Source organism: Lissotriton vulgaris, chromosome 7 (genome assembly GCF_964263255.1).
Source record: "Lissotriton vulgaris chromosome 7, aLisVul1.2, whole genome shotgun sequence".
Classification (NCBI taxonomy): Eukaryota; Metazoa; Chordata; class Amphibia; order Caudata; family Salamandridae; genus Lissotriton; species Lissotriton vulgaris.
In genome coordinates, this window is record NC_141695.1 from 902,739,647 (window position 1) to 902,752,583 (window position 12,937).

A 12,937-nucleotide genomic window follows, 5' to 3' on the forward strand; every position below is an offset into this window, starting at 1 on the left:
AGCCTCTTACGAAGTTTAGCTGATTGATTGTGTTGGGGGGAAAGCCAGTGGCTTGGAGACTTTGCTATCCATGGGCCTCGTGTTACCTCCTGGTTTGGCTACTGAGGCGATCTCCTCTCTGGCAGATATGTTCAGACGAGTTTCTGCCATATTGGGAGTGACGTTTCCGTCCGTGGAAATGACAGACCCGTTAATTTCCGACTTGTATCAAGGCCAATCATGGGTAGAGCTGGTGCTTCCTTATAGTTGGGTTCTTTTTGATGTTCAGTTGGGGACTTGGACTAAGACTGAAACAGGGACCCCTGTGGATCGCTCTGTTTCCGACACACACTGACTGGCTTCTGGAGATGCAACATGTCTCCATAGACATCCAACACATCATAGTTTTGTTATTGTTATATTGGATTTATATCGCGCCAATCACCTACAGGTCTCTAGGCGCTTGGAAATCGATGGAATTCATACAATAACTACAGACAACACAGAGAGATAATGCAGCAGCCAACCTATACTGTACCCCAAACCCTTCCAAACAGCAATGTCTTTAGAGATTTCCTAAATCGCAGGAGATTCACCTCTCTGCGTAGCCCCTCAGGTAGCTTATTCCAGAGCTGAGGGACCAACCCTTCCCTTGGTTACCAGTTTAAACCGAGGGCAGATCAGCAACTGAGAGTCAGAAGATCTGAGTGTTCTTTTTGGACTATACACTTTCAGACGATCTCTAATGTAAACAGGTACATGGCCATAAATTGCCTTATGGGCCGTGCATAGACTCTTGAACTCTACCCTCTCTTTTATAGGGAGCCAATGTAAGCTCTGTAACAAGGGAGAGGCCTTGGTCCTTCTGGGGAGTCTAAAAATCAGTTGCGCCGCGTCGTTCATCACGACCTGCAACCTGTTGGTTAGAGTTTTTGGGAGACCTAAATAAAGGGCATTCCCATAATCTATTCTTGAGATAATGGTTGCTGCTACAACTGTTCGCAACATGGACTGAGAAAGAACAGGGGCTAGCTTACGTAACTGCCTGGTGATATTTGTGCAGCTTCCAACAACAGAGGAGATTTGGCTGCACATTGACAAGTCACAGTCCAGCTTAATCCCCAGGCTCTTTACATTTGCACTCGGCTTTGGGGTTGACCCTAACTCCTGTGGCCAATAGAGGTCGCTCCAAGGTGAGGTGGTAGATGGAATTACCAGTACCTCGGTCTTATCCGGATTGATCTTTAGCAGGTTTCCAGTCATCCACCCGACTGTATACCTCAAGATGTTCTGCGCTTGGGACTGCGCGGCCTCTGTGTTATCGATACTCAGCACAAGCTGAGTATCATCGGCGTAATTAAAAACTCTACAGCCCATACTGGCCAGAGATGCAATCAGAGGTTGAAGGTAAAGATTAAACAGTAGTGGGGACAATGCGGAACCCTGAGGCACCCCACACTCTAAAGTCCCCACATCTAAAATCAAATCCCCCAGTTGTATCCTCTGTGTCCTTCCCAAAAGAAAGGATTTTAGCCAGTTGAAGGCCACACCCTTTACCCCGAAGTCATCCAGTCTTTCAAGGAGCAGGGCATGGCTGACAGTATCGAACGCCGCTGACAGATCTAAAAGGATCAGGGCGCTCGGTTTCTTAATGTCAGCCATGCCTCTTAATTCATCCAGCATCGAGAGCATCACCAGCTCGGTGCTGTGGTGTGCTCGAAACCCTGCCTGACGCTCGTGGAGTAAACAATGAGACTCCAGGTGAAGAGATAGAAACTTCAGGACATGCTGTTCTAAGATCTTAGAGAGAAAGGGCAACTGGGAGATTGGTCTATAGTTCTTCGAGACCGCAGGATCTGCACCAGGTTTCTTCAACAGGGGCCTAACTCGCGCTTCCTTAAATTCAGCAGGTAGATACCCTGTTTCTAATGATCTATTGAGGAGAGAAATAATACGTTCCTCCAAAATGGGGCGGCCACGCGAAATACACTAGGGGGGCACGGGTCAGCTGGGGAGCCGGATTTAGTTCTACCCATCAGGCTGCTTTGGCCACCCAAAATGTGAATACATTTCCTACTGTTCCCCCAGAAAGTTAAGCCAGGAAACTAGATACCTGTAGCAGGCATATTTTCTCCTCCACCAGTTTTGCACTGCGATCTCTCAATACTTCTGGTGTCCTTGCATGCTTCTCCCTATGTGTTATGAGACTCGTAGCACCTGCTGTCTTCTCTCCCGGAACAGACCCTGAATTACCTTGTCCTGCTGGTACGGGATGGGCAACAATCTACTAAACCAGTGGCGTCACTAGGGTGGCGCGGGGGTGCGGACCGCACCAGGTGACACCGTCACATGGGGTGACACCGTCACATGGGGTGACACCAAAATGCAAAATATTACTGTTCCCAATACTAAGGCATTCTCAAAGTCAAAGTAAAAAAATCTTGTATAGCACACATGTCACTGTTAGGTCTCAAGGCGCTTGCAGACCCTTCAACTGGCTGAGTTGTATCTCATTTCACTTGGAGAACAGCCATGTTTTTAATTCACTACAGAAGCGTCGGTTGTCTGGGATGGACATAAGCTGGTTCCAAATCTGCCAAAGGCCCAAATCTTAATTTTTACCCAAAAATGTCCCCGAGGGCCAAACTTTATAAGCAGTCTTTCACTCCCTCATTATTGTAGTGTGGCGGTCTAGCTCCCAGCAATCGCGTGACCCAGGCGAGGTATCGCGAGGGGGCATGACGCGGGGGTGTGCAGATTGTACGAAAGACTGCGAGTGTACTGACCGACGCTCCCCTATGCAGAAGCATCTACTAATAAATATAAATTTAAGTTACCACGCCCCATAGTCTGTGACATCTGCGTCCTTCTGTTCCGTGGAGCCGTATACTTTCAACTCCACAGTGGCGAAGTCGAGGCTGCGAGGCTGACGGACCGGTGCACCACCTCTGCCCGACGGCGGACAGGTAGGGGAGAGCCAGCGTTGGTCACCAGGCAAGACGGCGCACTGCTTTCGGGCACCTCCTTGTCCCCACTCCGAGCTGCCACCCTCCTGCTGTGAGGCTTCTGTGCACTTTCTAATAGAAAGCGCGGCTCGGCCGCTTCTACCCCGGTGTGCACCTTGGCGTGCGGTGGACCACGTGACCCTCGTCACTCACGGCTCAGATAATCCAGCGCTTAAGGGCAGCCAACACTTAGCCTCTGTTCACTGGAAACCAGCCTTTACACCACACCAGCAAATGTGCCACAGACATCCACCGCAGGCTGTAGTGCCAAGAAAGTCACGAGCTGCAGTGCCAAGGGAGTCACAAGCTGCATTGAGAGGCCGTGCGCAGTGGAACTGCCCCCAGGCCTATCCTCATGTGGATTCCTCCTCCACAAGTGGCCAATTTGGCGCGCACCACCCTCACCGCTGGCACCATTGGAAGGCAGCACCACACACTGAAACTCACCCCAAAGGACCATGGGCTCACCTCATCCGTCCTCAGGGACCACAAAGCCTCACTTTCAACTTATAATTATTGATAGAACTGGCCTCGAGAAACAGCACAGAATGCTATTGCAGCTCTTCATCTTTGGCCCATTGCATACTGGGTTTTCCGGAGTCCCTGTATTCAGCGCGAGGACAGCACGAGGTAAACGCTTGGCACCGCCTGGCACTCTCTCTCCGGCAGCTGAAAGGAAGGGCACAAATTGAAACAGTGTATGTCACATAAAGCTGTCCCTGGGCTGGTGCTCTGCACACCCGTCTCTTCTCTCCCTTTGCTATTAGCATTCAGCCGGTGGAACGGGCCCTGCAATTAACACAAAGGCAGCGCCATTCCTGGTGACTGGAGGCCAGGCGGGACTGCGGGTGGTGCGGGCCTGCGCAGAGAAGGCCCTTTGCTGTGAACAGAGAGAAGTGTCACCGTCGAGTAGGCCGCGATATGAAAAGCTATTAATAATTATGCTGGAGCGTCCCTTCCATCCGCCGTTTATTGAAAGGTGCTCAGCGCGGGAGCCCGCCTAATGATTTATGAGAGCAATAAAGCTCCAAACTCTCTCACACTGGCGGACTCTGAGAAGGTCCTTGGAGTAAGTCGTGAGGGCTGAGGGGGTGACACCATGAGTTACCGCACTGGATGACACCAACCCTAGTGACGCCACTGTGCTAAACTAATTATTCGCTGTGGTATGGACACCACTGATTCTGTAGGTTGGCTATGGCCTCTTCAGTAGCACTTTGTCGACGTGCCTGGTTGCTCACCTGTGGGTTTTCAGAGGCTGCTCAGGCCATCTTGCTCGATATGCCTTTTGATAGCGCCTTTCTATTCAACACGCATTCTGACTCTGTCTTGCGGAGGTTTAATGATGGTCAGGGTGGAACAGATTCTTAACTCTGTCTGCTTTCCTAATACTCATAAGGTCATTTTGTTAGGGGAAAGCCCCCTTTTTTATTTAAGTGTGATCCTTCAAAGTGCGGTACCCATTAAGCTTTTCTTATCAAACTTCCCTTTCTAGGGTGATACCCGGTGAGGTACTCCTGCTTTCTGCATGTACTTTAATTTTTTTCATTCTGCCAGTGGCAGGTTAAGTTTCCAGCTATCTGGGACATATGTTATTTTGTAACGTTATGTATACCTGTTCTTACGGGTTGTTTCTTGCTAGTGGTTCTACCTGAATACTTATTATATGGTGGGTACTTTGTTTGCGCTGTGCGGATGCACTGTTACCTTTTTCCCTATCTACGGAGACCATCCTTGGTCTGCCTTGTAGGCATGTTAAGGTCTACTTATGTTGCTTAATATCCCTTGTAGGGACTTCAGTTTATCTGTGTTAGAACACAAAGTGTTTGTGACTTACGCACTAGTGCATTATTATCTCCTCCTCCCCCTGCAGCCGTCATAAATGTGTTTTATAGCCATGGTTCAGTTCTATCTTTATGGCTAGTTTTCTTTCCATATAGGACGTAATGGAAAGGGGGGGGCAGGATTTTTGGCCTAGGTAGAGTTTTAGCTTGGGCCTAAGACTTTTACTAGTGTGTTGTCACTTCTTGATGTTAATTTTTCAGTATGCATTGGCAGGATGGTTTCCTGCCACTTCTCTCTCGAGTTCCTGGTACAGCTATGACCCAGGGAGGCGTGTGGGTATCAAAGCCCACCTACTGCAATGTTTCAGGTCCCACTACTATCACGAGGTGGCCGTGGTTCTGTGCAACTGTCCTCGCTTCGTTTTCTCTTCTTCGTCCCTGCCAGCATATTATTTGTTGTCAGACCTGGAAGCCTTTATTTCCCTTTATTCCTACAAGCATTGTTTATTTACCATTTCGATTACAGTCACAACCTTTTCTTCCCATTGGTTGTTCTTCAGATGTTGCCATCTCACACCTCGTTTTTGTTAGTGTTGTGGCTAACAATTTTCAACTAAGGGTTTCCTTCAGGAACGTTTGGCCCTTTGACGTTGTAATTCCATCTTTTAGGGGATTGGTTTCTAAGGAAGCTGGGTCTCTGTGTCCATCTTTTTCTGAAGGTTCTTTTCTTACGCATGGAGGTAATAAGTCCTATCTCTCCACGGTCCATTATATCATTTCCAAAATATTGGGGAATTCCGTCTCCTTGGAGGAGTTTTTCTTTTGTCTTCCTTTGGAGGATGAGGGTCTGTTTTTCCCCATTTTATTCAGGAATAGATCGTTTCACAGGCATAGACATTTCTCACTGACCTGATTTCTTGTTGTGCTTGTGTACACTACCATCCATTGTTTGAGATTCCTTATTTTATCAAGAAACGTCAGTCAGGTCTTGCTGCCTGATATCTCTGTCTTTTGGATGGAAATCGTCTGTCTCTGCCTTTTGTCAATGGCCTTTATTTTGACTATATCTTTGGATGGACCCCGGTGGTGGTCTTTATTCTCTTCGTAGCAGAAGTTCTCTCTCATGATGTTTTCTTTTAATTGCTTGTTAGCCGCCTTGTGGTGGCCTCTTTAGGCAATAGTGTTGGTTCATGGGCGGTTTCCATTGGTTTTTCTGGGATGGATGGTGCTCCTCCACTCCCTCTCTCCTCTTTTACGGTATTATGTTGCTGGTTCCCAGCTTGGTTATAATATCTGTATATCTATGATTTTCACTCTGTTGCTCTTGCATCTTTGGTATATCACCAATGTAAGTTGGTAATTATATCGCTTTCAATGGTTACCTCTATTCTATTGGAGTTTCTTTTCCTAAACTGATCAGTTTCCACGCTTGCTGGGGTTGACCGAGGGGTTTGCTGCATTGGTTGGGACTCTTGGTGTATTCTGATAAACTTGTGTGTGTATATATATATATATATATATATATATATATATATATATATATATATATATTGTATACATTTGTTCACATGCATTCAGGTATATATATTGCAAGTATGGTTGTACTGAACTTCTTCCTCAGGGAGTATGTATGTGCTTTTGTCACTGGGCTTCTCTTGACGCTCTAGTTCGGCCTTGACTTGATCATCGCTTTTGCATTTTTTTCTTTTCTCCTCTGGGCTTTTATGTTTCATAGTTCCGGAAGGGTTGTCTTCTCTAGGAGGCTCTTCTCCATCCGAGAGGGGTCACTATCAAACGTTCTTGTTGTTCCACTTACAATGTTTTTATTCAGCCCTATAAAAGAGTCACTCTCTGTCGTGGATGTGCTCTGAGATTCCCTTTCCTCTGTATCACAGAGTAGGGTTAGATTACATTCTAGTTTTCACAACAAGTAGCTAGTGCTCTAATTCAGTAGTATGGGCTGATTTCCTTGGTCTTTTACCCTTGCCTAGTCATGAGTTGATTTTCTTTGGTAGGGCTACATAGTCTTATTGTTTATATGAAGTGTTTTTCTCTGACACTTCCTTAACTCTCTACTGAGGATAATATTGTCCATTTGTTTCTCCTGCACACTTAGCATATTTTTTCTAGCCTTTTCTTTGCTACACTTATAATTCTTTAGATGGCTGGGTTACTTTATCTCTTTATGGAATGGCTAGTCCTACTCAGGGATCCTTTTCTCAGTTCAGAACGCAGACCCTCCTACAAGGATGGTGTTGCTTGCTTATCTAATTGTAAGTTAAGGAATCTGCAGCTAGATGTCTCTATCAGATGAATCAGTTACTTACATTCGGTAACGCCTTATCTGGTAGAAACAGGATCTATCCGCAGATTCCCTAACGACGCACCAACCCCTCCGCTCTGTGAACTGTTGGTCCTGATACCTACAAGATCAATTTTTTTGGCATTCTGATCCCTTTCGTTAGGACTTTGTATTTGTTTGATCCAAAGTTTTTTTTGTTGGCACACTGTTTCCATAAGCAGTTTCTATGAGGAGCTCCATGGTGTTTGCGTGAAAAATAGTCACAGAAGAAACTGACTTCAGCCAGTCGGGGTGGGGGGGTTGCTTATATGCACTCCATCAACGTCCCATCCGAAGGTCGACATCACTACAGAGTCGATTGATTCCCCCTAAAGACGCGCTGTCCAAAAATTGCTGGATCCAGTCTGGTGCCTGGGGATAATTCTCAGTTATGTAATCTGTGACTAGATCCTTTCTCTACCAGATAAGGCGTTACCAAAGGTAAGGAACTTATTTGTCAATGCCATGTATTCTCAAAGGATACACCTTGCTTCTAAACTATGGTTTAGAAAATAAATGTTGCTATAAAACATCACCCTCAGCTTTCACAGTTTAGCTGTAGACCAATAAGTCGATTTATATTGTCACCTGTATCCGCTCCCTCTTTCCTTCCCACCCCAAGCCCTGTCTCCCCCGATACCTACACATAAATGTATACACATTCTTGCATTAAATGAATTTCATTTGCGAATTGGGACTCAAATTCATAGTTTGTGTGTGTATGTGTGAACACATGCGTGCACAGGAATTGTCCTGAGACACCTCGCACCTGATAGCTGCCTTTCACTTCAGTTACCAATTATTTGCCATACAAACCTACATTCCAGTACTTCATCTCCACTACTTCTTAATAAAGGATGATAACTTTTCACTGTGGCAGGCTTCCTCTGAGCCTTTGTTACAACTCCGGAGGGTCTGGTGGTTCAAGCTTCAACCAGCAGATTGAACCCAAATTCATTTCCTATGGGCCCCTATCGCCCCTGCCCCCCTTAACTAACACCACAGACAGACTATTGAGGTATTCAGGAAACAGATATTCTCATCGTCCAGCCTCACCTTCAAATCCCAGTGCTGTGATTAAAACAATGTATCACCTTGTAAATTGTTAGAGAGCGTCATTATTGTGTTGCACAAGAGGAGGGACATTCTTTAATTACAGCAAAAAACAGAGTTGTTTGGTGAGGAAACTACAAAGTATTGTGATTGCAATTTGTCGTAAATCTGACAACGTTTCAACCTATAGAGTGATGTTGGTACAAGACACAGGTGGTGTTTTAGTTGCAGTAACCTTTTGGGAATACTGGTACTGTTGTGCAAAAAGCCTTTATTAGACAACATTACCTGTTAGCATTTGATACTGGCTAACAGTATAAATAGGCTGTGGGGTTTTAGGTTTAAACCTATAATAACTGATTAAACCCCACTGAAAGAATAATAGCCCTCACCGGTTAAAACATATAAACACTGAAAAAACACCTGGACAACCGCAAACTCAATGCCATTCAAAGAAAGGAAAAAGAGAGTGAAAGTCAGTTTTTGTCTTCCTGAAGGGGTCAATACAATGTAACTTTGTTATACAAGCTAGCAGTAAGAAAGACTGGCTAACATTATTCTGTTTGAGTTTTGTTCTTTAGGGATGCCACTAAAATATTGTTTCTTCTTCCTTTTACTTTTTTCAGTTTTGTGGCCTTTGGGCCAAAGATGCAGGGTTTAGTTTCATGTTTTAGGTCTAGTTTTATTATTTTATAAACTATAGAGAATCAAATCTTTCCTAATATGTGTCATCACATTTACCCACTGAGAATGGGTAAAAACCCTTAATACATCAGACCATAGTTTCTAGTGGGTCAGTATTGATAGTAGATGAATTTTCAACACCTCAGGCTTTAAACATTCAATGCAAGGTATAGTGACAAGTATATATATCACCAAGCATCTGGGATAGTGGTGACAACATGACACCAGACTTTTGGAAAACATGGAACGCAGTGTCACTTGTAATGCTCTGCAAAAAAGGTTCTATCCAAGTTCAACAAAGATTGGAGTGATATTGTTTGTATTTGCAGTGATTCAGCTACGTATATAAAATAGTTGTGTGATGACTTGTCAAAATTGGTACCCGAGCTGAAGTTATTCCCTGTAGGAGATTCATGCCACTTGTTAGATGGTATGCTGAAAGCATATTTACAATCTTCAGAGTTAATGAGGGATGCTATTGCCCTTTTAGTGCATTCTGGTGCACTGTTTTCTTATGCACAGGAACTAAAACACAAATATTTATCATTTCGTGCTTTATGTGGCATAAAAGAAAGAGTCCTACCAACTGTGTCCCTTAGCTGATGGTTCTCAGCCCAATGGGCTATGAATGCTGAGAGGGCCTTTTCACAGCAGTTTACATGAGAAGGAAAGAGCGAGCGCACATGACCCAAAGTCTCACTGAAGAAGTATTGTATGGTGTACTACAATAAGATTAATTTGCAAAAATCTATTTGGACCTCATATACACTATAAGTACACTGTCTATATACCATTTATTTATTTATTTATTTCAAAGGTTTTATATAGCGCTGCTGGACCCGAGAGTATCCGAGCGCTTTACAAGGAAGGTGCAAGACAAACAATGAGGTAGAATAAAAACAAGCAAGAAAGCGTTACATTGTGGTAGAGAGTTCAGGAATGGCTAATGCGAAGGAGAAGCATGGAAATCGAAATTTAAAATGTATATAAATAAAGATGGAAAGGGGAGAGAGGGAAGAGGAGCGAGGGAGAGAAAGAGTATATTGGAGGAGGAAAAGGGAGAGCATAATAGGAGAAAGAGGAGTGACCAGGGATGTTATCGTAGTGCTAGGTATCATGATACTTTGAACATGAATAGTGTCAGTGACATTAGACACCCCAGTATTTGTTGAGAAGCAGTATTTTAAGTTCTTTTTGGAAGAGATGGTAGGAGGGGTTGCAGCGGATATCCTTTGGGAGGGAGCTCCAGATTGTGGAAGCGTTACCCGAGAACGCGCAGGATTGGGTCTTATGATATTTAAGTCTTGGTGGGATCAGGACAAGTGAGTTTGTGCTTCTCAGGGGTCCGGAACAGCCTGATTTCTGAAGTTTTGTTGTTAGGTAGGAAGGGGTGTTTTGGTGGAGAGCTTTATGAGTGATGCAGGCAATTTTGCAAGTGGATCTTCCTTCTATTGGTAGCCACTTGAGATTTTTGAGGATGGGGGAGATGTGATCACATTTTCTGCAATCTGAGATGAGTCTAGCAGCAAGGTTAAGGAAAGATTTAATTGGGGCAAGATAGATTTTAGGGGTGCCAGCCAAAGTGGCGTTGCCATAATCGATCCTGGAGAGGACCAGTGATTGGACAACAAGTTTGAAATCTTCTGCTGAAATAAAAGGTTTAAGTTTTTTGAGGTGGAGAAGGGTGAAAAGGGCGCTTTTGGATGCATTTTTAATGTGGGGTATGAGTTTGAGATTTTGGTCAATACTGATGCCAAGGGACTTAACAATATTAGAGGTGAAGAGAGGACAGTTTAGTGCTTTGATGTCGTTTAACCAGAGTTGGATGGGAAGGGAATTGTTTTGGGGGGAAAAAATTATGATTTCTGTTTTTTGGAGGTTTAGTTTGAGATGGTTCAGATGGAACCAGGTTTGAATTTTGGTCAGTGTCTCATTTAGGTGGAGGATGTCTTTGTGAGATTTGATCTTGTAGTATAATTGGGTGTCATCAGCATAGAGATGGTAACTGATATTAGAGTGTTTGAGGATGAGGGGTTCCAAGAACAGATTGAATAGGGTAGGGGAGAGGATGGAACCTTGAGGTACGCCAAGTGAAACAGGTTGGGGTTACGAGAGGAAATGGCTAAGTTTGATTTGTTGAGATCTGTTTTGTAGGAATGAGGAGAACCATTTGAATCAAATGCAGCTGAGAGGTCGAGAAGGATAAGTATCGAGGGAACGGTGAATATCGTCTATGATACTAAGCATGGCAGTTTCTGTACTGCATCCCTTTCTAAAGCCGGACTGGAAGACATCAAGGATGTTGAATGAGACAATATGTTTCTCTAGTTGCATTAGGACACATTTTTCGAGGGCTTTGGAGAGGAAGGGAAGGTTAGAGATGGGACGAAGGTTGTTTGGATCATTGGGGTCAGCTGTGGTGTTTTTGGGAATAGGCGCGATTTGGCCAAGTTGAAGGGAAGCAGGAACACAGCCTGTGGAAAGAGAGGAGTTGATGATTTTAGTCCATATAGGGGCAATGGTAGATTTAAGTTCTTGCGCTAGTGAGGCGGGGAGAGGATCTTTGGAGTGTGCAGAAGGTTTGAGTTTGCCCATGATGTTAGTGATCAAAGATTCAGATACTGGACTGAAATCGTTCCAAGAGGCATTGTTTTTAGCGGGGGAGTTTGTTATATGAAAGGTGTTATGCAGGGGTAGATCAGGTGGGGAAACAGAGGTATCTGGCGAAGTGGAAGAACTGATCGACGTAGAATTATGAGCGTTAGGAAGAGTGTGTAGGGTAGTGGTAGGATGGGGTGAGAGAGGGAAGGAAGAGAAGGATAGTTCGATCATGTTGATTTTGTTCGTAAAGAAGCTAGCAATTTCTTCGCATTTGTCAGTGGAGGCTGATATTTTAGGAGGGTCAGTGGATGTTTGTTTTTTACAATATTGAAGAGTTCTCTAGGGCGGTTTCTGGCTTGATCTACTTGAGATTGTAGAAAGGAGGCTTTTTTGTTAAATATGTGTTTTTTGTACAGGGCTCGAGCAGTTCTAAGGATAGTCAGATTGTCAGCGTTTGGGTGGGATCTCCAGACCTGTTCAGTATGTCTAAGTGACCGTCTTTCATTATTTAGTTCGGGATTGAACCAGGTCTTAGGGGGTATGTTTTTTTGTTATTTGAGTTTGATAGGAGCAATTTTATCTAGGGCTTCAAGAATAGAGTTGTTATAATGGTCGGTTAGGTCATTTGTGCTGTCAGAGAGAGGTGGTAAATCTAAGTGAGCTTTAATTGTTGTTTCGAGTTCGCCGTGAGGAATACGGTGAAGGTTGCGTGTGGATTTTTTGGATAGTAAATTGGTGGGGGCTGGGCGAGAGGTAGTTTTAATCAAAGTGAAAAGGATGAGGTAGTGGTCAGACCAGTCAACCGGAAAAATATTTGTGAGGGACGGTAGAACAACTGTTTTTTAAGATATTGAAAACACTGAAAAAAAAACACCAGAATTTACCAAAAATAGAAACTGAAAACAGGAAAGCCTAAGTATAAATGATCTGTTTGACTTGACCCATCATTGATAACAGATTTGTTGTTTTATGGGAAGAATTTAATAGTTTTACACTGCTCAGTACAATATAATCTGTTATGTAATTTATCCAAAATTGGCTGAATTATGGACAGTAACGTGTTGGTAATACAATTTAAATCGCAAGGACTTTGGCTTGTAGAGTATTTTATCCAGTATTGGGGTATCTTTTATAGATTCACATGCCTGAATCATTCCCCGTCGCCGAGGCGGGAGTCCCACGGTATAAATATATATATACAAAAGCAGTGCCTTAGTAAGAAAAGTAGTGGGCTAAAAGAAAATAGGCCCAGAAGGCCCAAAACTTAGTAGCCTATCTACCTCGTTATATGGAAAAAGACCTAAAAAATAGTTCCAACCAATCAGCTGCCAGCACCCTCTAAAACCTTCCCAGCAGAGGCAGTTCTCCTCAGATTTTCACCGCACGTCGTGTGGGAGGGAGTCTCCCTGAGTACCTACTCAGTTTTCTTCCTTCTTTTCCTTTAAGATGTCTGACAAGAAAGCTCTCTTTAGAGCCTGCAGGACCTGTGA

The 12,937-nt window shown here is 44.1% G+C and overlaps 1 protein-coding gene across 1 annotated transcript in view; it reads left to right on the top strand.

Moving 5' to 3' along the window:
• MGAT4B (alpha-1,3-mannosyl-glycoprotein 4-beta-N-acetylglucosaminyltransferase B) overlaps positions 1-12,937 on the top strand; it is a 1,389,535-nt gene that overhangs the window by 1,359,353 nt on the left and 17,245 nt on the right. The window lies entirely within an intron of this gene.